Here is a 27,218-nt window from a genome sequence, read left to right as displayed (position 1 = left end):
CCCGTGTTCCTGTTAAAACCTGTGCAATTGTTAAACTAAGGGGGAAGTAAAGGAGTATTGTATTATCATTTTTTTCCCTGCTTAACAAATATCTTTTTCTTGTTAAAACTACATAAGTTAAAAGTGAGGGGTGGGAGGTTTAGCGGGGATTTGAGAGGATTTAATGAGCGGGAGGAAATGAAGGAAGTCAGCATTTGTTGAGAAATGATATTTGGGAAATTGATGAAATTGAAAGTCGATAAATCCCCAGGGTCTGATAATCTTCGCCCCCGAGAACTTAAAGACATAAACCTAGAAATAGTGGATGCATTGATGGTCATCTTCCAAGTTTCTATAGACTCTGGAACAATTCCTTCAGATTGGAGCATTGCTAATGTAATCCCAGTCTTCAAAAAGGAAGGTAGAGAGAAATCAGGGAATTATAGATCAGTAGACCTGGTGTCAGAATTGGTGAAATTCTAGAATCCATTATCAAAGATTTTATAGCAGAGCACATGAAAAACAGTGGCAGGATTGGACAGAGTCAGCATTGATTTATCAAACAGAAATCACACCTGACAAATCTACTGGAATTCTTCAAGGATGTAATTGGTAGAGTTGATGAGAGGGAGTCAGTGGATATTGTTTATTTGGACTTTCAGGGAGTAGGAATAAATGGGTCTTTGTCAAAATGGCAGGCAGTAACTAGTGGGATACCTAGTGGGATACCACAGGGGTCAGTGCTAGGACACAGCTGTTCACTGTATATATATTTATTTTGATGAGGAAACTAAATGTATTATCTCCAAATTTGCAGATGACACAAAGTGAGTGAGAAGGTGAGCTGGGAGGAGGATACAGAGATGCTTCAGTGTGATTTGGTCAAATTGAGTGAGCGAACATGTGCAAGACAGATGCAGTATAATGTGGATAAATGATGTAACTAGAAATAGGGATGAGTTCCTGAGGAGTGATTATGGAGAGCTAGGAAAAAGGCTAAGAAGCAGGATCTCGAGGATGGTAATCTCTGGATCATTTCCAGTGCCACGTGCTAGTGAGGGTAAGAATAGAAGAATATGGCAGATGAATGCGTGGCTAAAGAATTGGTGCAGGGGGCAAGGATTCAGATTCTTAGATCATTGGGATCTTTTCTGGGGCAGAGGTGACCTGTTAAAGAGGGACGGGTTGCATCTGAACTGGAGGGGCACCAATATCCTCGAGGGGGGCAGATTTGCTAATGCTACAAGGGAGGGTTTAAACTAAATTGGCAGGGGGGTGGATCCTCAGCAGCAGGGAAGCAAGTGAGGGGCTGGAAGGAGATGCAGTATTCAGCAACGGCAATAGACATGATAGGCAGGAGTATGGCAGGAAGCGGGGGAAACCTGTTGGATTAAATTGCATCTATTTCAATGCAAGAGGGCTGACAGGTAAGGCTGATGAACTCAGGGCATGGATAGGTCCTTGGAACTGGGATATTACTGAAACTAAGGGAGGGATGGGACTGACAGCTTAATGTTCCAGGATACAAGTGCTTTAGAGGGGGACAGAGGTGGAGAAAAGAGAGGAGGGGAGTTGCATTTTTTGATTAAGGAGAGCATCACGGCAGTAGTCAGAGATGAAATAACTGAGGGATCATCCAGCGAGGCTTTGTGGGTGGAACTAAGAAATAAGAAAGGGATGGTGACCTTATTGGGGTTGTACTAAAGGCCCCCAAACAGTCAATGGGAATTAGAAGAACAAATATCCAGGGAGCATGGGGAGACTTGCAGGAGTAATCGGGTTGTCATAGTTGGGGATTTTAATTTTCCTAACAGACTGGGACTGCCATAGTGTTAAGGGCTTAGATGGGGTGTAATTTGTTAAGTGTGTTCAGGAAAGTTTCCTCAGGCAGTATGTGGAGGGTCCTACTCGGGAAAAGCCAAAACTTGACCTACTCTTGGGAAATAGGGCAGGGCAAGTGACTGAGGTGACTGCGGTGGAGCACTTTGGGACCAGTGACCATTGTTCTATTAATTTTTAAATAGTTATGGAAAGGGATAAAACTGGTCCACAGGTGCAAGGTCTAAATTGCGGCAAGGTGAATTTTGATGGAATTACCAGAATCTTGCAAGGATTGACTGGAGTATCTTGTTTGAGGGCAAAGGGATCTCCGGCAAATCAGAGGTCTTTAAAAGTGAAATAGCTAGAGTTCAGTGTCTGTATGTTCCTGTCAGGGTGAAGGACAAGGCTGACAGGAATAAGGAACCCTGGATGATAAAACAAATTGAGTTTTGGCCAGGAAAAAGAAGGAGGCATGGTTCAGTTTCATGGTTCAAGCACAGTGGTTAGCACTGCTGCTTCACAGCTCCAGGGACCTGGGTTCGATTCCCGGCTTGGGTCACTGTCTGTGTGGAGTTTGCACATTCTCCTCGTGTCTGCGTGGGTTTCCTCCGGGTGCTCCGGTTTCCTCCCACAGTCCAAAGATGTGTGAGTTAGGTTGATTGGCCATGCTAAAATTGCCCCTTAGTGTCGTGAGATGCGTAGGTTAGAGGGATTAGTGGGTAAAATATGTAGGGATGTGGGGATAGGGCCTGGGTGGGATTGTGGTCGGTGCAGACTCGATGGGCCGAATGGCCTCTTTCTGTGCTGTAGGATTTCTATGATTTCTATGATTCTATGAGGTACAAGCAGCTGGAATCAAGGGATTCCCTGGAAGTGTACAGGGGATATAGGAGTATACTCAAGAGGGAAATTAGGAGGGCATAAAGGGGGCATGAGATAACTTTGGCTGAGAGGATTAAGGTGAATCCAAAGGGATTCTTTAAGTACACTAATGGAAAAAGAATAACTAGAGAGAGAGAATAGGACCCCTCAAGGATCAAAGTGGATACATATTTCTCCTCTGTGTTTACCGTGGAGAAAGACATGAAGATTTGGGAACCTGGGAAAGTTAGTGGCGATATATTGGGGACAGTTCACATTACAGTAGAGGAAGTGATGGACGTATTAAAATGTATGAAGGTGGATAAATCTCCTGGCCCTGACCAGGTATATCCAAGAACACTGCGTGAGGTTAGAGAAGAAATTGCAGGAGCCCTGGCTGAGATATTTGCAGTAAGGAGTCTAACAACACCAGGTTAAAGTCCAACAGGTTTATTTGGTAGCAAACGCCACTAGCTTTCGGAGCGCTGCTCCTTCGTCAGGTGAGTGGGAGTTCTGTTCACAAACAGGGCATATAAAGACACAAACTCAATTTACAGAATAATGAATAATGATTGGAATGCGAGTCTTTACAGCTAATCAAGTCTTAAAGGTACAGACAGTGTGAGTAGAGAGAGCATCAGCACAGGTTAAAGAGATGTGCACTGTCTCCAGACAGGACAGCCAGTGAGACCCTGCAAGTCCAGGCAAGTCGCGGGAGCCACAGACAGTGTGACATGAATCCAAGATCCCGGCTGAGACCGTCCTCGTGTGTGCGGAACCTGGCTGTCAGTTTCTGCTCAGCGACTCTGCGCTGTCGTGTGTTGTGAAGGCCGCCTTGGAGAACACTTACCCGAATATCAGAGGCCGAATGCCCGTGACCGCTGAAGTGCTCCCCAACAGGAAGAGAACAGTCTTGCCTGGTGATTGTCGAGCGGTGCTCATTCATCCATTGTCATAGCGTCTGCATGGTTTCCCCAATGTACCATGCCTCGGGACATCCTTTCCTGCAGCGTATCAGGTAGACAATGTTGGCCGAGTTGCAGGAGTATGTACCGTGTACCTGGTGGATGGTGTTCTCACTTGAGATGATGGCATCCGTGTCGATGATCCGGCACGTCTTGCAGCGGTTACTGTGGCAGGGTTGTGTGGTGTCGTGGTCACTGTTCTCCTGAAGGCTGGGTAGTTTGCTGTGGACAATGGTCTGTTTGAGGTTGTGCGGTTATTTGAAGGCAAGAAGTGGGGGTGTGGGGATGGCCTTGGCGAGATGTTCGTCTTCATCAATGACATGTTGAAGGCTCCGGAGGAGATGTTGTAGCTTCTCCGCTCCGGGGAAGTACTGGACGACGAATGGTACTCTGTCCACCGTGTCCCGTGTTTGTCTTCTGAGGAGGTCGGTGCGGGCACAGCGAAAAACCGCACAGACCTCCTCAGAAGACAAACACGGGACACGGTGGACAGAGTACCCTTCGTCGTCCAGTACTTCCCCGGAGCGGAGAAGCTACGGCATCTCCTCCGGAGCCTTCAACATGTCATTGATGAAGACGAACATCTCGCCAAGGTCATCCCCACACCTCCACTTCTTGCCTTCAAACAACCGCACAACCTCAAACAGACCATTGTCCGCAGCAAACTACCCAGCCTTCAGGAGAACAGTGACCACGACACCACACAACCCTGCCACAGTAACCGCTGCAAGACGTGCCGGATCATCGACACGGATGCCATCATCTCACGTGAGAACACCATCCACCAGGTACACGGTACATACTCTTGCAACTCGGCCAACATTGTCTACCTGATACGCTGCAGGAAAGGATGTCCCGAGGCATGGTACATTGGGGAGACCATGCAGACGCTATGACAACGGATGAATGAACACCGCTCGACAATCACCAGGCAAAACTGTTCTCTTCCTATTGGGGAGCACTTCAGCGGTCACGGGCATTCGGCCTCTGATATTCGGGTAAGCATTCTCCAAGACGGCCTTCACAACACACGACAGCGCAGAGTCGCTGAGCAGAGACTGACAGCCAGGTTCCGCACACATGAGGACGGTCTCAGCCGGGATCTTGGGTTCATGTCACACTGTCTGTGGCTCCCGTGACTAGCCTGGACTTGCAGGGTCTCACTGGCTGTCCTGTCTGGAGACAGTGCACATCTCTTTAACCTGTGCTGATGCTCTCTCCACTCACATTATCTGTACCTTTAAGACTCAATTAGCTGTAAAGACTCGCATTCCAATCATTATTCATTATTCTGTAAATTGAGTTTGTGTCTTTATATGCCCTGTTTGTGAACAGAACTCCCACTCACCTGACGAAGGAGCAGCGCTCTGAAAGCTACCAAATAAACCTGTTGGACTTTAACCTGGTGTTGTTAGACTCCTTACTGTGTTTACCCCAGTCCAACGCCAGCATTTCCACATCATGAGATATTTGCATCATTGTTAGCCATGGGTGAGGTACCAGAAGACTGGAGGGTAGCAAATGTTGTGCCCTTATGTAAAAAGGGCTGCAAAGAAAAATCTGGGGATTATAGACCAGTAAGCCTAATATCTGTGGTGGCTAAGTTACTAGAGAGCATTCTGAGGGATAAGATATACAGGCATTTGGAAAGACAGGGTTTGATTAGGAATAGTCAGCATGGCTTTGTGCATGGGAGATCATGCCTTAAAAATTTGTTGGAGTTCTTTGATGAAGTGACCAGGAAGGTTGATGAGGGTAGGGTAGTTGATGTAGTCTATATGGACTTCAGTAAGGCCTTTGATAAAGTTCCACATGGTAAGCTGCTCTGGAAGGTTAGATCACATGGAATCCAGGGAGAGCTGGCAAATTGGATATACAATTGGCTTGATGGAAGGAAGCAGAGGGTAATGGTCCAACTAGGGAAGGGGCCATACTGGACCTGGTATTGGGGAATGCGCCCAGCCAGGTAGTTGACGTTTCAGTAGGGGAGCAGTTTGGGAACAGTGACCACAATTCAGTAAGCTTTAAGATACTGATGGATAAAGATAAATGTAGTCCACAAGTTAAGGTGCTAAATTGGGGGAAGGCTAATTACAACAATATTAGGTAGGAACTGAAGAATGTAGATTGGGGGCAGATGTTTGAGGGCAAATCAATATCTGGCATGTGGGAGGCTTTCAAGTGTAAGTTGATAGGGATTCAGGACCGGCACATTCCTGTAAGGAGGAAGGATAAGTATGGCAAGTTTTGGGAACCTTGGATAACGAGAGATATTGAGAGCCTATTCAAAAAGAAAAAGGAAGCATTTGTCAAGGCTAGGAGGTTGGGAACACATGAAACAAGTGTGGAATACAAGGAAATTAGAAAGAAACTTAAGCAAGGAGTAAGGAGGGCTAAAAGGGGTCACGAAAAAGCATTGGCCAGCAGGATTAAGGAAACTTCCAAGGCTTTTTATACATATGTAAAGAGCAAGAGGGCAGCCAGGGAGAGGGTTGGTCCACTCAAGGACAGGGGAGGGAATCTATGCGTGGAGCCAGAGGAAATGGGTGAGGTATTAAATGAGTACTTTGCATCAGTATTCACCAAAGAGAAGGACTTGGTGGATGCTGAGTCTGGGAAAGGGTGTGCAGATAGTTTGAGTCATGTTTAGATCAAAAAGGAGGTATTGGGATTCTTGAGAAACATTAAGGTCGACAAGTCCCCAGGCCTGATGGGATATACCCCAGAATACTGAGAGAGGCAAGGGAGGAAATTGCTGGGGCCTTGAGAAAAATCTTTGTATCCTCACTGGCTACAGGGGAGGTCATGATGTGGAGGTCCCAGAGGATTGGAGAATAGCCAATGTTGTTCCTTTGTTTAAGAAGGGTAGCAAGAATAATCCAGGTAATTACAGGCCAGTGAGCCTTATGTCAGTGGTAGGGAAATTAATGGAGAGGATTCTTTGAGACAGGATTTATTCCCACTTGGAAATAAGCGGATATTAGTGAGAAGCAACATGGTTTTGTGAAAGGGAGGTCATGTCTCACTAACTTGATCGGGTTGTTCGAGGAAGTGACGAAGATGATTGATGAGGGTAGGGCAGTGGATGTTGTCCACATGGACTTCAGTAAGTCTTTGACAAGGTCCCTCATGGCAGACTGGTGCAGAAGGTGAAGTCGCATGGGATCAGAGGTGAGCTGGCAAGGTAGATACAGAACTGGCTCGATCATAGAAAGAGTTTTAACAACACCAGGTTAAAGTCCAACAGGTTTATTTGGAAGCAAATGCCATTAGCTTTCGGAGCGCTGCTCCTTCGTCAGATGGATATCTGCTCTCAAACAGGGCATTCAGAGACACAAAATCAAGTTACAGAATACTGATTAGAATGCGAATCTTTACAGCTAATCAAGTCTTAAAGATACAGACAATGTGAGTGGAGGGAGCATTAAGCACAGGTTAAAGAGATGTGTATTGTCTCCAGACAGGACAGCCAGTGAGATTCTGCAAGTCCAGGAGGCAAGCTGTGGGGGTTACCGATAGTGTGACATGAACCCAAGATCCCGGTTTAGGCCGTCCTCATGTGTGCGGAACTTGGCTATCAGTTTCTGCTCAGCGACTCTGTGCTGTCGTGTGTCGTGAAGGCATTCTCCTGGACTTGCAGAATCTCACTGGCTGTCCTGCCTGGAGACAATACACATCTCTTTAACCTGTGCTTAATGCTCCCTCCACTCACATTGTCTGTATCTTTAAGACCTGATTAGCTGTAAAGATTCGCATTCTAATCAGTATTCTGTAACTTGATTTTGTGTCTCTGTGCCCTGTTTGAGAGCAGATATCCACTCCATCTGACGAAGGAGCAGCGCTCCGAAAGCTAATGGCATTTGCTACCAAATAAACCTGTTGGACTTTAACCTGGTGTTGTTAAAACTCTTACTGTGTTTACCCCAGCCCAACGCCGGCATCTCTACATCATGAATACCATCGATCATAGAAGACAGAGGGTAGCAGTGGAAGGGTGCGTTTCTGAATGGAGGGCTGTGACAAGTGGCATCCTGGACTTGCAGGCTGTCCTGTCTGGAGACAATACACATCTCTTTAACCTGTGCTTAATGCTCCCTCCACCCACATTGTATCTTTAAGATCTGGCTGGCTGTAGGGATTCGCATTCTAATCAGTATTCTGTAACTTGATTTTCGTGTCTCTGTGCTGTGTTTGAGAGCACATTTCCACTCCATCTGATGAAGGAGCAGCGCTCCGAAAGCTAATGGTATTTGCTACCAAATAAACCTGTTGGACTTTAACCTGGTGTTGTTAAAACTCTTACTGTGTTCACCCCAGTCCAACGCCGGCATCTCCACATCATGACAAGTGGCATTCCTCAGGGATCAGTGCTGTGACCTTTGCTGCTTATAATATATATAAATGATTTGGAGGAAAATGTAACTGGTTTGATTAGTAAGTTTGCGGACAACACAAAGGTTGGTGGATTTGCGGATAGCGATGAGGACTATCAGAGGATACAGCAGGATTAGATCGGTTGGAGGCTTGGGCAGAGAGATGGCAGATGGAATTTAATCCGGACAAATGTGAGGTAATGCATTTTGTAAGATCTAATACAGAAAAGAAATATACAGTAAATGGCAGAAGCCTTAAGAGTATTGATAGGCAGAGGGATCTGGTTGTACAAGTACACAGGTCACTGAAAGTGGCAGCGCAGGTGGAGAAGGTAGTCAAGAAGGCATAAGGCATGCTTGTCTTCATCGGCCGGGGCATTGAGTTTAAAAAATGGCAAGTCATGTTGCAGCTTTATAGAACCTTAGTTAGGCTGCACTTGGAATATAGGGCCCGATTTTACCATTTGGAGTCTAAGGGCCGGATCCGGGCGTAATACAGATCCGAGCCCGGAATCCTCTTTGCAGCGCGCCCATTCGCTTTTTGCCGGCTCCGGTCCGATCCACGCAGTGGGCAGGGCTTAGCGCTGCCAGAACAATCGGAGCTCTGAACTGCGCATGCGCAGTTCGAAAAAAAATCTGAAGCAGCGCACCTGGGCGCGAAAGCAAAAAACAGCAGAGAGAGCAGAGAGGGGGGGAGGATGGACTTGGGAGAATCTTACAAACTGAAAATAATGTAGCATCTTCTTTGTGCTGCCTAATTATGGAAAATATATATCCCCCCATCCATATTTTGAAATATTTTCCCAAATTTTTGACTGTCAGCTTTTTAGTCCCTGCGATTATAATTTTGACATTATCTTCCAAAGGGAATTCCTCTAATTCTGTGCAATGTTCAGATGAAAACAAGATGAAAGAAAGGATCCAAGGCTGCTCCAGAGGCAGAGTAGCTGCACCCAACGTTGCCCATGCAAATCACATTCATAAGTAGGGGCACATCTGCCATGGAATGTGAGGGAAGAGTTGCCAATACAAACTTCTTTTCACTATGGTTGATGTCTCAGATTTAGTAATCTCCTTGAATCTTATTACCAACCAAGTTCCACCACGGGGACAATTCTTCCAAGTTCATCACATAACTCTGAACATTTGAGCACCTGGCTCATGGCTACAGGGACATCAACAATCCAGTTACAGATCACTAATGTATTATACAGGTCACTAATTGCTCACTAGGACACTGTCGTTTAATTACCTTTCCCATAGATAATTAGGCAGCACAAAGAAGATGCTACATTATTTTCAGTTTGCAAGATTCTCCCAAGTCCATCCTCCCACCCCCAACCAGAGATCCATCTGAGCCCGCCTCCCTCCTCCGGTGGACGCCAGCAGAAGGCCAGGAAGGTGCTGCAGGCTGTCGAAGGACTGCAGGTCAGAAGGATGGTGGAGGGAGACCAGCGATCGAGGTAGGTTGGGGGTGTGCTCTGCCGAGGGGGGTCTGCCTCCCAGGGGGGTCCGATCCCGGGGGAGGGGGGGGGGGTGTCTGCCGGGGGGGGCCTGCCTCCCAGGGGGGTCCGATCCCGGGGGGGGGGGGGGGGGGGGGGGGTCTGCTGGGGGGCCCTGCCTCCCAGGGGGGTCTGATCCCGGCCGGGGGGGGGGGTCTGCCAGGTGGGCCTGCCTCCCAGGGGGGTCTGATCTGGGGGGGGGTCTGCTGGGGTGGTTAGTGGGGGGGTCCGCGAAGGATGGTCGAGGAGGATGGGCTTCGGAGGTTCTCCTGCAGAATAGAAATCTGCTTCGGATTTTTATTCTGCAGGTCGCTTACAGCGCGGATCCGGAACGGACCAGAAGACGGTAAAGTGGGATTTGGCGGTAGAGTTGGGCGCGCGGTTCATTAAGTCGGTTTAAATGGATGCAAATGCATTTAAATCGTCCGGTCGCCCGATTCAGGCGCGGACCGGACCCGCGCCCGAATTGGGTGTCGGTAAAGCCGCGATCTGCTCGGATTCGGGTGCAGATCGCATTAAAGGCCCGACGCCCGACTTTACCGCGATTTCACGCCCGAAAACAGGCACGACGTTTTGGTAAAATCGGGCCCATAGTGTTCAATTCTGGTCGCCACACTACCAGATGGATGTGGAGGCTTCAGAGAGGGTACAGAAAAGATTTACCAGGATGTTGCCTGATATTGAGGGCATTAATTATGAGGAGAGGTTGGAGAAACCTGGTTTGTTCTCACTGGAACTACGGAGGTTGAGGGGCGACCTGATAGAAGTCTACAAGATTATGAGGGGCATGGACAGAGTGGATAGTCAGAAGCCATTTCCCAGGGTGGAAGAGTCAATTACTAGGGGGCTAGGTTTAAGCTGCGAGGGGCAAGGTTTGAAGGAAATGTACAAGGCAAGATTTTTTACACAGAGGGTGGTGGGTGCCTGGAACTCGCTGCTGGGGGAGATAGTGGAAGCAGATACGATAGTGACTTTTAAGGGGCATCTTGACAAATACATGAATAGGATGGGAATGGAGGGATATGGTCCCCGGAAGGGTAGGGGGCTTTAGTTCAGTTGGGCAGCATGGTCGGTGCAGGCTTGGAGGGCCGAAGGGCCTGTTCCTATGCTGTAATTTTCTTTGTTCTTTGTTATTTATGGTGGAAGGATGCTTGTCGCACTGGAGACTTGTGACTAGCTGTGTGCTTCAGGGGTCAGTGCTAGACCCATTGCTGTTTGTTATCTATATCAACAAGGCATGATCAGTAAGTTTGCAGATGACACTAAAATCAGTGGTATTGTAGACAGTGAAGAAGGTTATCAAAAATTGCAGCAGGATCTTGATCAGCTGGGGAAGTGGGCTGAGAAATGGCAAATGGAGTTCAATACAGATAAGTCTGATGTTGCATTTTGGAAAGTCAAATCCAGGTAGGACTTCCACAGTGAATGGTTGGACCTTGGGGAGTATCGTGGAACAGAGGGACTTTGGAGTTCAGGTGCACAGTTCACTAAAGGTGGAGTCACAGGTATATAGGGCGGGGAAGTAGGCTTTTGGCATGCTGACCTTCATCAGTCAGGGCATTGAGTATAGAAGTTTGGAACTTATGTTGCAGTTGTACAGGACATTGGTGAGGCTGCACTTGGAATATTATGTTCCGTTTTGGTTGCCTTGCTATAGGAAAGATGTTATTAAACTGGAGAGAGTGCAGAAGAGATTTACAAGGATGTTGCCAGGACTCAAGGGATTGAGTTATAGGGCGAGATTGGACAGGCTAGGACCTTATTCTTTGGAGACTGAGGGGTGATCTTTTTGAGGTGTATAAGATCTTGAGAGGCATGGATAGGGTGAATGCACTCAGTCTTTTTCCCAGGGTTGGAGAATCGAGAATTAGGTTTAAGTTAAGAGGGGAAAGAATTAATGGGAACCTGAGGAGCAACTTTTTTTACACAGAGGGGGTACGTGTGTGGAATGAGCTGCCAGAGGAAGTGGTTGAGGCAGAGACATTGACAACATTTAAAAGGCATTTGGACAGATACATGGATAGGAAAGGTTTAGAGGGATATGGGCCAAATGCAGGCAAATGGGGTTAGCTTAGATGGGCTTTTTGGTCGGCATGGACCAATTTGGGCCGAAGGGCCTGTCTCCATGCCATAGATTCTATCATTCTATGAAATGTGAGGTTATCCACTTTAGTAGCAAAAACAGGAAGGTAGATTATTACCTGAATGGCTATAAATTAGGAAAGGGGAATGTGCAACGAGACTTGATGTGCTCGTGCTGAAGGAGGGTGTGCAGGTGCAGCAGGAAGTAAAGTAGGAAAATGGCATGTTGGCCTTCATAGTGAGAAGATTTGAGTACAGGAGCAGGGACGTCTTGCTGCAATAATATGGGGTCTTCATGAGGTCACATCTGGAATATTGTGTGCAATTTTGGTCTCCTTATCTGAGGAAGGATGTTCCTGCTATAGAGACCACTCTATACAGAAACCACTCCATCTGACGAAGGAGCAGCAAGCTCCGAAAGCTTATGGTATTTGCTACCAAATAAACCTGTTGGACTTTAACCTGGTGTTGTGAGACTTCTTACCCTGCTATAGGATGCAGAGAAGGTTTACCAGACTGATTCCTGGGAAGGCGGGACTGACATTTGAGGAGAGATTGAGACAGTTAGGATTATATTCACTGGAGTTCAGAAAAATGAGGGGGGAATCTCAAAGAAACCTATAAAATTCTAACAGGACTAAACAGGGTCAATGCAGGAAGGGTTTTCCCGATGCTGCAGGTATCCAGAACTGGGGGTCACAGTCTCAGGATATAGAGTGAGCCTTTTAGAACTGAAATGAGGAGAAATTTCTTCACCCAGAGTACGATGAGCCCGTGGAATTTACTATCACAGAAAGCAGTTGAGGCCAAAAAAAATTGTTGTTTTCAAGCAGGAGTTAGGTATAGCACCTGGGGCAAAGGGGATCAAAGGATATGGGGCGGGGGGAAGACGGAATCAGGCTATTGAGTTGGATGATCGGCCATGATCATAATGAATGGTGGAGCAGGCTTGAAGGGCCGAATGGCCTACTCCTGTTCCTCTTTTCTATCTTATCATACCGTGTTATTGAGGAATACGCTCAGATTGACTTGGATAAATAGACATATCGGATTACAATAAATATGACTTCTGATTTTGACTTCTCATTTTAGATAACCATGCCACCAGATTAGGAAATTGAACCCATTTCCCCCTTTGTCCTCTTTTTAGGTCAAACCAAACCAAGTAAACAAACTCAGATTAAATCAGGACAAAGTAAAAGGGGCAGCTCCCCAAAAAGGAGGGGGAACAGCCCGAACAGAAATCAAAGTACAAAGGAAACTTAAAAACATCAAATTAAAATGTGATTATTAGGGTCAATAATGCACCCCAACCCCTGCGGTGCCCAGCGGGCGCGGAAAGCGTCAACCTCGCCCGTGGACACCGCATGCTCCCTCTCCAGGGACACCTGGCCGCGAACGTAGCCGCGGTAGAGGGGAAGACAGTCAGGATGGACGGCCCCCTCGATCGCCCGCAGCCTGGACCGGTAAATGGCGCATTTCGCCAGGCCCAGGAGCAGGTTCACGAGGAGGTCGCCATCCCGACCCTCCCCTCTCCGCACCGGGTGTCCGTAGATCAGGAGCGTGGGACTGAAGTGCAGACAAAACATCAACAAAAGGTTCTTTAGGAAAACATAAAGGGAGTGCAGCCTAAGACACTCAACATAGACATGGTCCACGGACTCCACAAGGCCGCAGAAAGGGCAGTCTTCGGAGCCCGTGAACCAGTGAATCCTACGGTTGTGCGGGACTGCTGCGTGCATCACCCTCCACCCCAGGTCCCCGACGTAATTGGGGGAGATCCCTCCGTAGAGGGACCTCCAGCGGGGACCTCCGCCGCCCGGCGGCAACAAGGCCCGCCAAGGTGTATCCGGGCGACAGGCGAGGAGGCGGTAGTGGAAGGTGTGCAGCAGCAGCCCGCACAGGAAACGCCTCCGCGCGGTAGAAAAAGGCACGGAGGGCTAAGGGCAATTTATCACGTCCAATCAATATAACCCACACATATTTGGAATGTGAGAGGAAACCAGCGCACCCGGAGGAAACCCACACAGACATGGGGAGAACGTGCAAACTCCACGCAGACAGTCACCCGAGGCCGGAATTGAACCCGGGTCCCTGACGCTGTGACGCAGTAGTGCTAACCACTGCACCACCGTGCCACCTGTGTACCACCTTTGTTACAAGCTGTGATTCTATTGAGTAACCTGATGTTAGAAATGAGTTTCAAACACACACTCCCAGAAAGGGATCAGCATCCATTAACCTTGTTTAAAACTTGCTGAATAGTCTGACAAAAAAATCATCAAAATGTTAACTATGTTTCTTTTTTCACAGATGCTGCGTGTCTTACTGAATATTTCTGGCATTTTATGTTTTGAGTACAATAGAAGAGTCTGAATATGACTACTTGAAGAGCCAGGGCCTACATTAACTTGATGGACCAAATGGTATCCTTCAATTAGGTCAATTCCAACTAAAAGTTTAAATGTGCTCTACAAATCCTACATGAAAGGTCAGTGCAAATACCATTTAATTCACTGCTGTAACTCGATTGTAACAGGTACAGAATCCAATACAGGAAACTAATTCATTGACATAACCCACTGCAGCCTATCACACCCAGGAGTTTGGTCTTCTGCTCAGTTTGTGTGGTAACGTGGCCCCTTTAAGGGGGCAATCCCTGAGGGCCACATGATTGGGTCAGGTCCTATCAAGAGGCAGCAGGGAAGCCCAGCCAATCGGGTGCAAGGGCATCTTGCATCAAGGAGGAGTGGAGAGCAGATAAGTATTTAGTTCATTATCCTTGTTTGTAAACTGGTAATGAACCCTTTATAACTTGAAGCCACAACGAGTCACCTTTGAAATTATTACACTTTGCAACCTTCTCTTGTGCCGTAATGTGACCTGAGCAAGATGTCTGAAAGCAGAGATATAATCAGATGTTCCTAGTTGCCTTAAATCTGAATTGGGCCCCATAATGTGTTCAATGGAAATTTGTGCCCATTAGTCAGTGGTTTTGTAGAGATTCATCTCAAGCAGTTCCAAAATGCAGGACTATGTACTCTACAGGCTGTTCCCCGGGACCCATACCCTGACAAACATCAACTGCTGCTTGAGGACTATCAACTAACAAATTTGATTGGATTTTTCGAGGAGGTGACTAGGTGTGAAGATGAGGGCAGTGCAGTTAATGTGGTCTACATGAACTTCAGTAAGGCTTTTGACAAGGTACCGCATGGGAAACTGATCAAGAAGGAAAGAGCCCATGGGATCCAGGGCAATGTAGCAAATTGGATCCAAATTGGCTTAGTGGCAGGAAGCAGAGGGTGATGGTCAAAAGTTGTTTTTGTGACTGGAAGCCTGTGTCTAGTGATGTTCCGCAGGGATTGGTGTTGGGTCCCTTCAGTTTGTAATGTACATTAATGATCAAGATGTGAATGTGGGAGCTATGATCAGTGAGTTTACGTATGACATGAAAACTGGTGGTGAGGTAAATAGTGAGGAGGAAAGTTTTAGATTACAGGATAATATTGGCGGGCTGGTCAAATGGGCAGAACAGAGGCAAATGGAATTTAACCCCGAAAAGTGTGAGGTGATGTATTTTGGGAGGATAAACAAGGCAAGGGAATGCACAATGAACAGTAGGATGCTAGGATTACAGAGGACAAGAGGGACCATGGGGTGCATGTCCAAAGATCCCTGAAGGCTAAAGGACAGGTAGATAAGGTGGTTAAGAAGGCATATGGGACACTTGCCTTTATTAGCCGGGGCACAGAATATGAAAACAGGGAGGTTATGATGGAGCTGTATAAAACGCTGGTTAGGTCACAGCTAGAGTACTGTGTGCAGTTCTGGTCATCACACTATAGAAAGGATGTGATTGCATTAGAAAGGGTGCAGAAGAGAGTCACCAGGATGTTGCCTGGGCTGGAGCATTTCAGTGATGAAGAGAGGTTCTGACAAAGGGTAATCCTTCAGATTTGAAACGTTGGCTCTATTCTCTCTCGATGTGGAAATGCCGGCGTTGGACTGGGGTAAACACAGTAAGGAGTCTAACAGCACTAGGTTAAAGTCCAACAGGTTTATTTGGTAGCAAACACCATTAGCTTTCGGAGCGCTGCTCCTTCGTCAGATGGAGTGGAAATCTGCTCTCAAACAGGGATCTGTACCTTGTTTGAGAGCAGATTTCCACTCCATCTGACGAAGGAGCAGCGCTCCGAAAGCTAGTGGCGTTTGCTACCAAATAAACCTGTTGGACTTTAACCTGGTGTTGTTAGACTCCTTACTCTATTCTCTCTCCACAGGTCCTGTCAGGCCTGCTGAGATTTTTCAACATTTTCTGTTTTTGTTGTGTGTGATGAAGAGAGGCTGGTTAGAACAAACAAAGAACAAAGAAAATTACAGCACAGGAACAGGCCCTTTGGGCCTCTAAGCTTGCACCGACCATGCTGCCCGACTGAACTAAAAGAACAAAGAACAAAGAACAGTACAGCACAGGAAACAGGCCCTTCGGCCCTCCAAGCCTGTGCCGCTCATTGGTCCAACTAGACCATTCGTTTGTATCCCTCCATTCCCAGAATGCTCATGTGACTATCCAGGTAAGTCTTAAACGATGCCAGCGTGTCTGCCTCCACCACCCTACTTGGCAGCACATTCCAGGCCCCCACCACTCTCTGTGTAAAAAACGTCCCTCTGATATCTGAGTTATACCTCGCCCCCCTCACCTTGAGCACGTGACCCCTCGTGTTCGTCACCTCCGACCTGGGGAAAAGCTTCCCACTTTTCACCCTATCTGTACCCTTCATAATTTTGTACACCTCTATTAGGTCTCCCCTCATTCTCCGTCTTTCCAGGGAGAACAAGCCCCTACCCTTCCAGGGACCGTATCCCTCTATCCCCATCCTTTTCATGTATTTGTCCAGACGATTCCTGGGATTGTTTTCCTTGTTTTCCTTCCAGTCCAACAAAGAACAAAGAACAATACAGCACAGGAACAGGCCCTTCGGCCCTCCAAGCCCGTGCCGCTCCCTGGTCCAAACTAGACCATTCTTTTGTATCCCTCCATTCCCACTCCGTTCATATGGCTGTCTAGATAAGTCTTAAACGTTCACAGTGTGTCCGCCTCCACCACTTTGCCTGGCAGCGCATTCCAGGCTCCCACCACCCTCTGTGTAAAATATGTCCTTCTGATATCTGTGTTAAACCTCCCCCCTTCACCTTGAACCTATGACCCCTCATGAACGTCACCACCGACCTGAGGAAAAGCTTCCCACCGTTCACCCTATCTATGCCTTTCATAATTTTATACACCTCTATTAAGTCTCCCCTCCTCCTCCGTCTTTCCAGGGAGAACAACCCCAGTTTACCCAATCTCTCCTCATAACTAAGCCCCTCCATACCAGGCAACATCCTGGTAAACCTCCTCTGTACTCTCTCCAAAGCCTCCACGTCCTTCTGGTAGTGTGGCGACCAGAACTGGACGCAGTATTCCAAATGCGGCCGAACCAACGTTCTATACATCTGCAACATCAGACCCCAACTTTTACACTCTATGCCCCGTCCTATAAAGGCAAGCATGCCATATGCCTTCTTCACCACCTTCTCCACCTGTGACGTCACCTTCAAGGATCTGTGGACTTGCACACCCAGGTCCCTCTGCGTATCTACACCCTTTATGGTTCTGCCATTTATTGTATAACTCCTCCCTACATTATTTCTACCAAAATGCATCACTTCGCATTTATCAGGATTGAACTCCATCTGCCATTTCTTTGCCCAAATTTCCAGCCTATCTATATCCTTCTGTAGCTTCTGACAATGCTCCTCACTATCTGCAAGTCCTGCCAATTTTGTGTCATCCGCAAACTTACTGATCACCCCAGTTACACCTTCTTCCAGATCGTTTATATAAATCACAAACAGAGAGGTCCCAATACAGAGCCCTGCGGAACACCACTAGTCACAGGCCTCCAGCCGGAAAAAGACCCTTCCACTACCACCCTCTGTCTTCTGTGACCAAGCCAGTTCTCCACCCATCTAGCCACCTCTCACTTTATCCCATGAGATCCAACCTTTTTCACCAGCCTACCATGAGGGACTTTGTCAAACGCTTTACTAAAGTCCATATAGACGACATCCACGGCCCTTCCCTCGTCAACCATTCTGGTCACTTCTTCAAAAAACTCCACCAGGTTAGTGAGGCATGACCTCCCTCTCACAAAACCATGCTGACTATCGTTAATGAGTTTATTCCTTTCTAAGTGCGCATACATCCTATCTGGGCGGCACGGTGGCACAGTGGTTAGCACTGCTGCTTCACAGCTCCAGGGACCTGGGTTCGATTCCCAGCTCGGGTCACTGTCTGTGTGGAGTTTGCACATTCTCCTCGTGTCTGCGTGGGTTTCCTCCGGGTGCTCCGGTTTCCTCCCACAGTCCAAAGATGTGCGGGTTAGGTTGATTGGCCATGCTTAGTGTCCTGGGATGCGTAGATTAGAGGGATCAGCGGGTAAAATATGTAGGGATATGGGGGTAGGGCCTGGGTGGGATTGTGGTCGGTGCAGGCTCGATGGGCCGAATGGCCTCTTTCTGTACTGTAGGGTTTCTATGATTTCTATCTCTAAGAATCTTCTCCAACAACTTCCCTACCACGGACGTCAAGCTCACCGGCCTATAATTACCCGGGTTACCCTTCCTACCCTTCTTAAATAACGGGACCACATTGGCTATCCTCCAATCCTCTGGGACCTCACCTGTGTCCAGTGACGAGACAAAGATTTGCGTCAGAGGCCCAGCGATTTCATCTCTCGTCTCCCTGAGCAGCCTTGGATAGATTCCATCAGGCCCTGGGGATTTGTCAGTCTTTATATTCTCTAACAAACCTAACACTTCCTCCCTTGTAATGGAGATTTTCTCCTACGGTTCAACACTCCCCTCCGAGACACTCCCAGTCAACGCTGGCATCTCCACATTGTTGTTTTCCTTGGAGCAGAGAAGGCTGAGGGGGGACCTGATAGAGGTGTAAAAAATTATGAGGGACACAGATAGTTTGGACAGGAATAAACTTTTCCCTTCAGGAGAAGGGTCACTATTCAGTGGGCGTAGATTTAAGGAAAGGGGCAGGAGATTTAGAGGGGATTTGAAGAAACACCTTTTCATCCAGAAGGTGGCGGAATCCTCACAACATTTGAGAAGCATTTAGATGAGCCCTTGAAATGCCACAACACACAAGGCTACGGACCAAGTGCTGGAAAATGGGATTGGAATAGATAGGTGCTTGATGGACAGTAAGTTTACTGGGCCAAAGAGCTGCATGTTGTGGTGTAAACCTCAGTGACTCTACAATTCTGGGCAGACACTCTGATTTTCTCCGAAGTGTTCGGTCTTCCAATATAGAACCATAGAACCATAGAAAATTACAGCTCAGAAACAGGCCTTTTGGCCCTTCTTGTCTGTGCCGAACCATTTTATGCCTGGTCCCACTGACCTGCACTTGGACCATATCCCTCCACACCCCTCTCATCCATGAACCCGTCCAAGTTTTTCTTAAATGTTAAAAGTGACCCCGCATTTACCACTTTATCCGGCAGCTCATTCCACGCTCCCACCACTCTCTGCGTGAAGAAGCCCCCCCTAATATTCCCTTTAAACTTTTCTCCTTTCACCCTTAACCCATGCCCTCTGGTTTTTTTCTCCCCTAGCCTCAGCGGAAAAAGCCTGCTTGCATTTACTCTATCTATACCCATCAAAATCTTATACACCTCTATCAAATCTCCCCTCAATCTTCTACGCTCCAGGGAATAAAGTCCCAACCTATTCAATCTCTCTCTGTAACTCAGCTTCTCAAGTCCCGGCAACATCCTTGTGAACCTTCTCTGCACTCTTTCGATCTTATTTACATCCTTCCTGTAACTAGGTGACCAAAACTGTACACAATATGTTGCAGATTAGTATATTGCAAGGTCCAGGACACTGCCTTGAAAGACACACAAGGCCTGGGGCAGCCACAATAAAGGCTTTGTGGGAAAAGGCCACAGTTTAAGGCTCTTCCACTATTATACAGCAAGGGCCTGGAACCTTTTTAAATCCCTGCATGCTGTTTGCGCCAGAGAATGTTTGAAATGAAACTTAGAGTGTAAGTATGACTTGTAATTGCAAGTATAATTAGGTCCCGCAGTGTCCCACAAACTAATTGAAGGAAACAGTGCAAAAGATAACGGTGAGATATTCGCAGCAATCTTCAGCCAGAAGGGCTGAGTGAATAGTCCATCTCAGCCTCCTCCAGTGGTCCCCAGCATCTCAGATGCCAGTCTCCAGCCAATTCAATTCAATTCACTCTACATTATATCAAGAAACAATTGGAGGCACTGGATATTGAAAAGACAATGGGCTCTGATAACATTCCGGCAATAGTACTGAAGACTTGTGCTCCAGAATTTGCCGCTCCCCGAGCCAAGCTCTTCCAGTACAGGTACAACACTGGCATCTACCCAACAATATGGAAAATTCCCCAGGTATGTCCTGTACACAAAAAGTAGAACAAATCCAACCCGGCCAATTACCGCCCAATCAGTCTACTCTCGATCATCAGTAAAGTGATGGAAAGGTCATCAACAGCGCTATCAAGCAACACCTGCTCAGCTATAACCTGTTCAGTGATGCCCAATTTAGGTTTCGCCAGGGTCACTCAGCTCCTGACCTCATTACTTGGATGAAAGAGCTGAATTCCAGAGGCAGGATGAGAGTGACAGCCCTTGACATCAAGGCCACATTCGACCAAGTGTGGCAACAAGGAGCCCCAGTGAAAATGGAATCAATGGGTATCAAGGAGTAAACTCTCCGCTGGTTAGAGTTATACCTGGTACATAGGAAGATGGTTATGGTTGGAGGGTCCGTCATCTCAGCTCCAGGACATTTCTGCACGAGTTCCTCAGGATAGTGCCCTAGGCCCAACAATCTTCAGCTCCTTCATCAATGACCTTCCCTCTATCATAAGGTCAGAAGTGGGGATATTCGTTAATGATTGCACAATGTTCACCATTCGCGACTCCTCAGGTACTGAAGCAGTTCATGTTCAAATGCAACAAGATCTGGACAATATCCAGGCTTGGGCTGACAAGTGGCAGGATCACATTCACGCCACTCAAATGCCAGGTAATGACCATCACCAATAAGAGACACTCTAACAACCACCCCTTGACATTCAATTGTGTAACCATCACTGAATCCCCCACTGTCAACATCCTTGGAGTTACCATTGACCAGAAACTCAACTGGATTCACCACATAAACACAGTGGCTACAAGAGCAGATCAGGGGCTTGGAATACTGTGGCGAGTAACTCACCTCCTGACTCCCCAAAGCCTGTCCACCATCTATATGGCACAAGTCAGGAGTGTGATGGAATACTCCCCACTTGCCTGGATGGGTGCAGCTCCAACAACACTCAAGAAGCTTGACACCATCAGGACAAAGCAGCCCCGCTTGATTGGCAGCACATCTACAAACATTCAATCTCTCCAGCACCGACGCTCAGTAGCAGCAGTGTGTACTATCTACAAAATGCACTGCAGCAATTCACCAAAGACCTTTAGACAGCACCGTCCAAACCCACGACCATTTCCATCTAGAAGGACAAGGGCAGCAGATACATAGGAACACCACCACCTGCAAGTTCCCCTCCAAGCCACTCACCATCCTGACTTGGAAATATAGTGCCATTTCTTCGCAGTCGCTGGGTCAAAATCCTGGAATTCCCTCCCTAACGGCATTGTGGGTCAACCCACAGCACGTGGACTGCAGCGATTCAAGAAGGCAGCTCACCACCACCTTCTCAAGGGCAGCTAGGGATGGGCAATAAATGCTGGCCAGCCAGCGATGTCCATGTCCCACTATTGAATTAAAAAAATTATACCCATTCAAGTAATAATCTGTCTTCCTATTATTCTACCATGGTGGATAATCTCACATTTATCCACATTATACTGCATCTGCCATGCAGATGCCCACACACTCAGCCTGTTCAAATCACGCTGAAGCATCTCTGCATCCTCCTCACAGCTCACCCTCCCACCCAACTTTGTATTATCTGCAAATTTGGAGATAATGCATTCAGTTCCCTCTTCCAAATCATTAATATATAATGTGAACAGTTGGGGTCCTAGCACAGATCCCTGCGGAACCCCACTAGTCACTGACTGCCAATCAGAAAAAGACCCATTTAAGACAACTCTTTGCTTCTTATCTGCTAACCAGCTTTCTATCCATCTCAAGACATTCCCTGCAATCCCATGTGCTTTAACTTTACATAGTAGTCTGTTATGTAAGGCCTTGTCAAAAGCTTTCTGAAAGCCTAAATAAACCACATCCACTGGTTCTCCTCGGTCAACTTTACTAGTTATATCCTCAAAAAATTCCAATAGATTCGTAAAGCATGATTTCCCTTTTGTAAATCCACTGCCTTCCAAATACTGAGTTATGAATTCCTTGATAATGGACTCTAGCAGCTTCCCCGGTGCCGACGTTAGGCTCACTGGTCTATAGTTCCCTGTTTTCTCTCTACCTTTCTTTTTGAATAGCGGGCTTACATTAGCTACCCTCCAATCTGTAGGAACTATTCCAGAGTCCAAAACATTTTGGAAAATAACAACTAATGGATCTAATGTTTCCAGGGCCACTTTCTTCAGTACTCTGGGATGTAGATTATCATGACCTGGAGATTTATCCATCTTCAATCCCATCAATTTCCCCAAAACCATTTCTCTAATGCTGATTTCCTTCAGCTCCTCACTAAAACATGTTTCTCTCAGCACTTCTGGCACATTATTCATGTCTTCCTTTATGAAGTCTGAAGCAAAGTACAAATTTAAGTTTGTCAGAAGCTTTTTCCCAGGGTGGAAGAGTCAATTACTAGGGGGCACATGTTTAAGGTGCGAGGGGCAAGGTTTAGAGGAGATGTACGAGGCAGAATTTTTACACAGAGGGTGGTGGGTGCCTGGAACTCGTTGCCGGGAGAGGCAGTGGAAGCAGATACGATAGTGACTTTTAAGGGGCGTCTTGACAAATACATGAATAGGATGGGAAAAGAGGGATATGGTCCCCGGAAGGGTAGGGGGTTTTAGTTCAGTCGGGCAGCATGATCGGTGCAGGCTTGGAGGGCCGAAGGGCCTGTTCCTGTGCTGTAATTTTCTTTGTTCTTTAATTTCTCAGCCATTTTTTTATTCCCCATTATGAATTCTCCCGTTTCTGACTGTAAGGGGCCTACATTCGTGATTGTCAATTTTTTTCTCTTTACATATCTATGGAAACTTTTACAGTCAGTTTTTATGTTCCCCGCTAGCTTACTTTCATACTCTATTTTTCCTTTCTTAATCAATTGCTTGGTCCTTTCCTGAATTTTAAACTGCTCCCAATCCTCAGGCCTATTGCTTTCTCTTGCCAATCCGGTAGATGCGGCAGAGGGACCAGTTCCTCCTCTACCCACTACACAGTCAGGGTGACTGCGATGACTCCTCCCAGAATGCTCCTTGGCGAAGTCTCTCTGCCGCCTCTGCTGGAGATACTTGTAAGATCATGTAAGATAAGTCCAAAGATGTGCGGGTTAGGTTGATTGGCCATGCTAAAATTGCCCCTTCGTGTCCTGAGATGCATTGGTTGGAGGGATTAGTGGGTAAATGTATGGGGGTAGGGCCTGGGTGGGATTGTGGTCGGTGCAGACCCGATGGGCCAAATGGCCTCTTTCTGCACTGTAGGGTTTCTGTGATTTCTATGATTTCTATGATCTTGCTTTGGGGACGAGGGGAGTTGTCCGTGTTAAACCTTCCCCTCATGGGTGTTAGTTAAGCAAAGAATGTGGTGGCAACATCATCCAACCAATGCTTCGTGTCTTCATGGGCAAAGAGCTGAAGCCATTGGCGGTCTCTGCGGGAAAGTGATGATGGCTTCTGCAAGGACAGAGCGATGCTCCTCTCACCCTCGGCGATATGTCTGACTCCTGCATAACAGAGAACTGAATGTTCCCTGACAATGAATGAGCACATGGTGGGCTTCATAAACGATTTAAACATAGAAACATAGAAGATAGGAGCAGGAGGAGGCCATTTGGCCCTTCGAGCCTGCTCTGCCATTCATTACAATCATGGCTGATCATCCAACCCTCAATAGCCTAATCTTGCTTTTTCCCCATAACCTTTGATTCCATTTGCCCCAAGTGCTATACCCAGCCGCCTCTTGAATACATTCAATGTTTTGGCATCAACTACTTCCTGTGGTAATGAATTCCACAGGCTCACCACTCTTTGGGTGAAGAAATGTCTCCTCACCTCCGTCCTAAATGGTCTACCCTGTGAGCCTTGGTTCTGGACTCCCTCACCATCGGGAATATCTTCCCTGCATCTACCCTGTTTAGTCCTGTTAGAATTTTATAAGTCTCTATAAGATTTCCCCTCATTTGTCTGAACTCAGCCAAAATAATCCTAACCTCGTCAATCTCTCCTCATGCATTAATCCCGCCATTCCTGGAATCAGCCTGGTAAACCTTCACTGCATTCCCTCAAGAGCAAGAACATCCTTCCTCAGAAAAGGAGACCAAAACTGCAGACAATATTCTAGGTGTGGTCTCACCAAGGCCCTGTATAATTGCAACATCCCTGCTCCTGTACTCAAACCCTCTTGCAGTGAAGGCCAACATGCCATTTGCCTACTTTACTGCCTGCTGCACCTGCATGCTTACCTTCAGTGACAGGTGCACAAGGACACCCAGGTCCCGCTACACACTCCCCTCTCCCAATTTACAGCCATTCAGGTAGTGATCTGCCTTCTTGCTTTTGCTTCCAAAGTGAATAACTTCACATTTATCCAAATTATACTGCATCTGCCATTGATTTGCCCACTCACCCAACCTGTCCAGATCACACTGAAGGATCTCTGCATCCTCGTCACAGTCCACCCAACTTGGTATCATCTGCAAACTTTGAGATGTTACATTTTGATTTGATTTATTATTGTCACATGTATTAGCATACAGTGAAAAGTATTGTTTCTTGCACCCTATAGAGACAGAGCATACCGTTCATAGAGAAGGAAAGGAGAGAGTGCAGAATGTAGTGTTACAGTCATAGCTAGGGTGTAGAGAAAGATCAACTTAATGCGAGGTTGGTCCATTCAAAAGTCTGATGGCAGCAGGGAAGAAGCTGTTCTTTTCATTCCATTCGATTGCACCACAATTTAATTCAGGAAAGTTCCCTCTCTCTGTCTCAGGCTCCAAGTACTTACATTGTCTCTGGTAAAATCCCAGAGTAAAATAACTTTTGAAGACTCCGAGGAAGCAGCCGTAGCTTCTCATTGGGTTTTTTCTCCATGGAGGATTTGGCTGTCTTGCTCGGTGCCTCTGGTTCCATGGCAACAACCTTGGCCAGCCCCATTAACCCCCGTGCCACCTGCTAGGACTCCGTACCCCCTCCTCCGTACCTCCCAAGGCCAGTCATTTCATTTTGACTTTCAGAAACTTGTTTAAAGAGAAATAACTGGAGAGAAGTTTCTGTGATGTCTCCCTGAATGGGGAGAAATAACCGATGTGACTGTGTCCCCAGTTAATAGAACATAGAACATAGAAAGCCACAGCACAAACAGGCCCTTCGGCCCACAAGTTGCGCCGATCACATCCCCACCTCTAGGCCTATCTATAGCCCTCAATCCCATTAAATCCCATGTACTCATCCAGAAGTCTCTTAAAAGACCCCAACGAGTTTGCCTCCACCACCACCGACGTCAGCCGATTCCACTCACCCACCACCCTCTGAGTGAAAAACTTACCCCTGACATCTCCTCTGTACCTACCCCCCAGCACCTTAAACCTGTGTCCTCTCGTAGCAACCATTTCAGCCCTTGGAAATAGCCTCTGAGAGTCTACCCTATCCAGACCTCTCAACATCTTGTAAACCTCTATCAGGTCACCTCTCATCCTTCGTCTCTCCAGGGAGAAGAGACCAAGCTCCCTCAACCTATCCTCATAAGGCATGCCCCCCAATCCAGGCAACATCCTTGTAAATCTCCTCTGCACCCTTTCAATGGCTTCAACATCTTTCCTGTAATGAGGTGACCAGAACTGCGCGCAGTACTCCAAGTGGGGTCTAATCAGGGTCCTATAAAGCTGCAGCATTATCTCCCGACTCCTAAACTCAATCCCTCGATTAATGAAGGCCAGTACGCCGTACGCCTTCTTGACCGCATCCTCCACCTGCGAGGCCGATTTAAGAGTCCTATGGACCCGGACCCCAAGGTCCTTCTGATCCTCTACACTGCTAAGAATGGTACCCTTCATATTATACTGCTGCTTCATCCCATTGGATCTGCCAAAATGGATCACTACACACTTATCCGGGTTGAAGTCCATCTGCCACTTCTCCGCCCAGTCTTGCATTCTATCTATGTCTCGCTGCAACTTCTGACATCCCTCCAAACTATCCACAACACCACCTACCTTGGTGTAGTCAGCAAACTTACCAACCCATCCCTCCACTTCCTCATCCAGGTCATTTATGAAAATGACAAACAGCAAGGGTCCCAGAACAGATCCCTGGGGCACTCCACTGGTCACTGACCTCCATGCAGAGAAAGACCCCTCCACAGCCACTCTCTGCCTTCTGCAGGCAAGCCAGTTCTGGATCCACAAGGCAACAGCCCCTTGGATCCCATGCCCTCTCACTTTCTCAAGAAGTCTTGCATGGGGGACCTTATCGAACGCCTTGCTGAAGTCCATATAGACCACATCCACCGCTCTTCCTTCGTCAATGTGTTTGGTCACATTTTCAAAGAACTCAACCAGGCTCGTAAGGCACGACCTGCCCTTGACAAAGCCGTGCTGACTACTTTTGATCATACTAAACTTCTCTAGATGATCATAAATCCTGTCTCTCAGGATCCTCTCCATCAACTTACCAACCACTGAGGTTAGACTCACCGGTCGGTAATTTCCCGGGCTGTCCCTGTTCCCTTTCTTGAATATAGGGACCACATCTGCAATCCTCCAATCCTCCGGAACCTCTCCCGTCTCCATCGACGATGCAAAGATCATCGCCAAAGGCTCCGCAATCTCCTCCCTCGCCTCCCACAGTAACCTGGGGTACATCCCATCCGGTCCCGGCGACTTACCAACCTTGATGCCATTCAATAGTTCCAACACATCCTCTTTCTTTATGTCCACATGCTCGATCCTTTCTGTCCACCGCAAACCAGCAGTACAACCACCCAGATCCCTTTCCACCGTGAATACCGAGGTAAAGTATTCATTAAGCAGCTCCGCCATTTCTAACGGTTCCGCACAAACTTTTCTCCCTTCACCTTTTAAGGGTCCTATGCCTTCACATCTCATCCTTTTACTCTTGACATATTTGTAGAAAGCCTTGGGATTCTCCTTAATCTTACCCGCCAAGGCCTTCTAATGACCCCTTCTCGCTCTCCTAATTTCCTTCTCGCTCTCCTAATAGGGTCCTGTTGTGACGGATGGGACTCGTCAGGAGTGTTGGTGGCCATGGCACACTTATATACTTCTCGTGGCATACCAGTTGAAAACCACTGATCTAAAACTGCACAGTCGAATGAATCTGCCATCAAAATATTCATCACTAGATTCAAATTTCCGGGGACCAACACGATTCCTT

Source organism: Mustelus asterias, chromosome 27 (assembly GCF_964213995.1).
Source record: "Mustelus asterias chromosome 27, sMusAst1.hap1.1, whole genome shotgun sequence".
Lineage (NCBI taxonomy): Eukaryota > Metazoa > Chordata > Chondrichthyes > Carcharhiniformes > Triakidae > Mustelus > Mustelus asterias.
Note: the sequence above shows the minus strand (reverse complement) of the source record.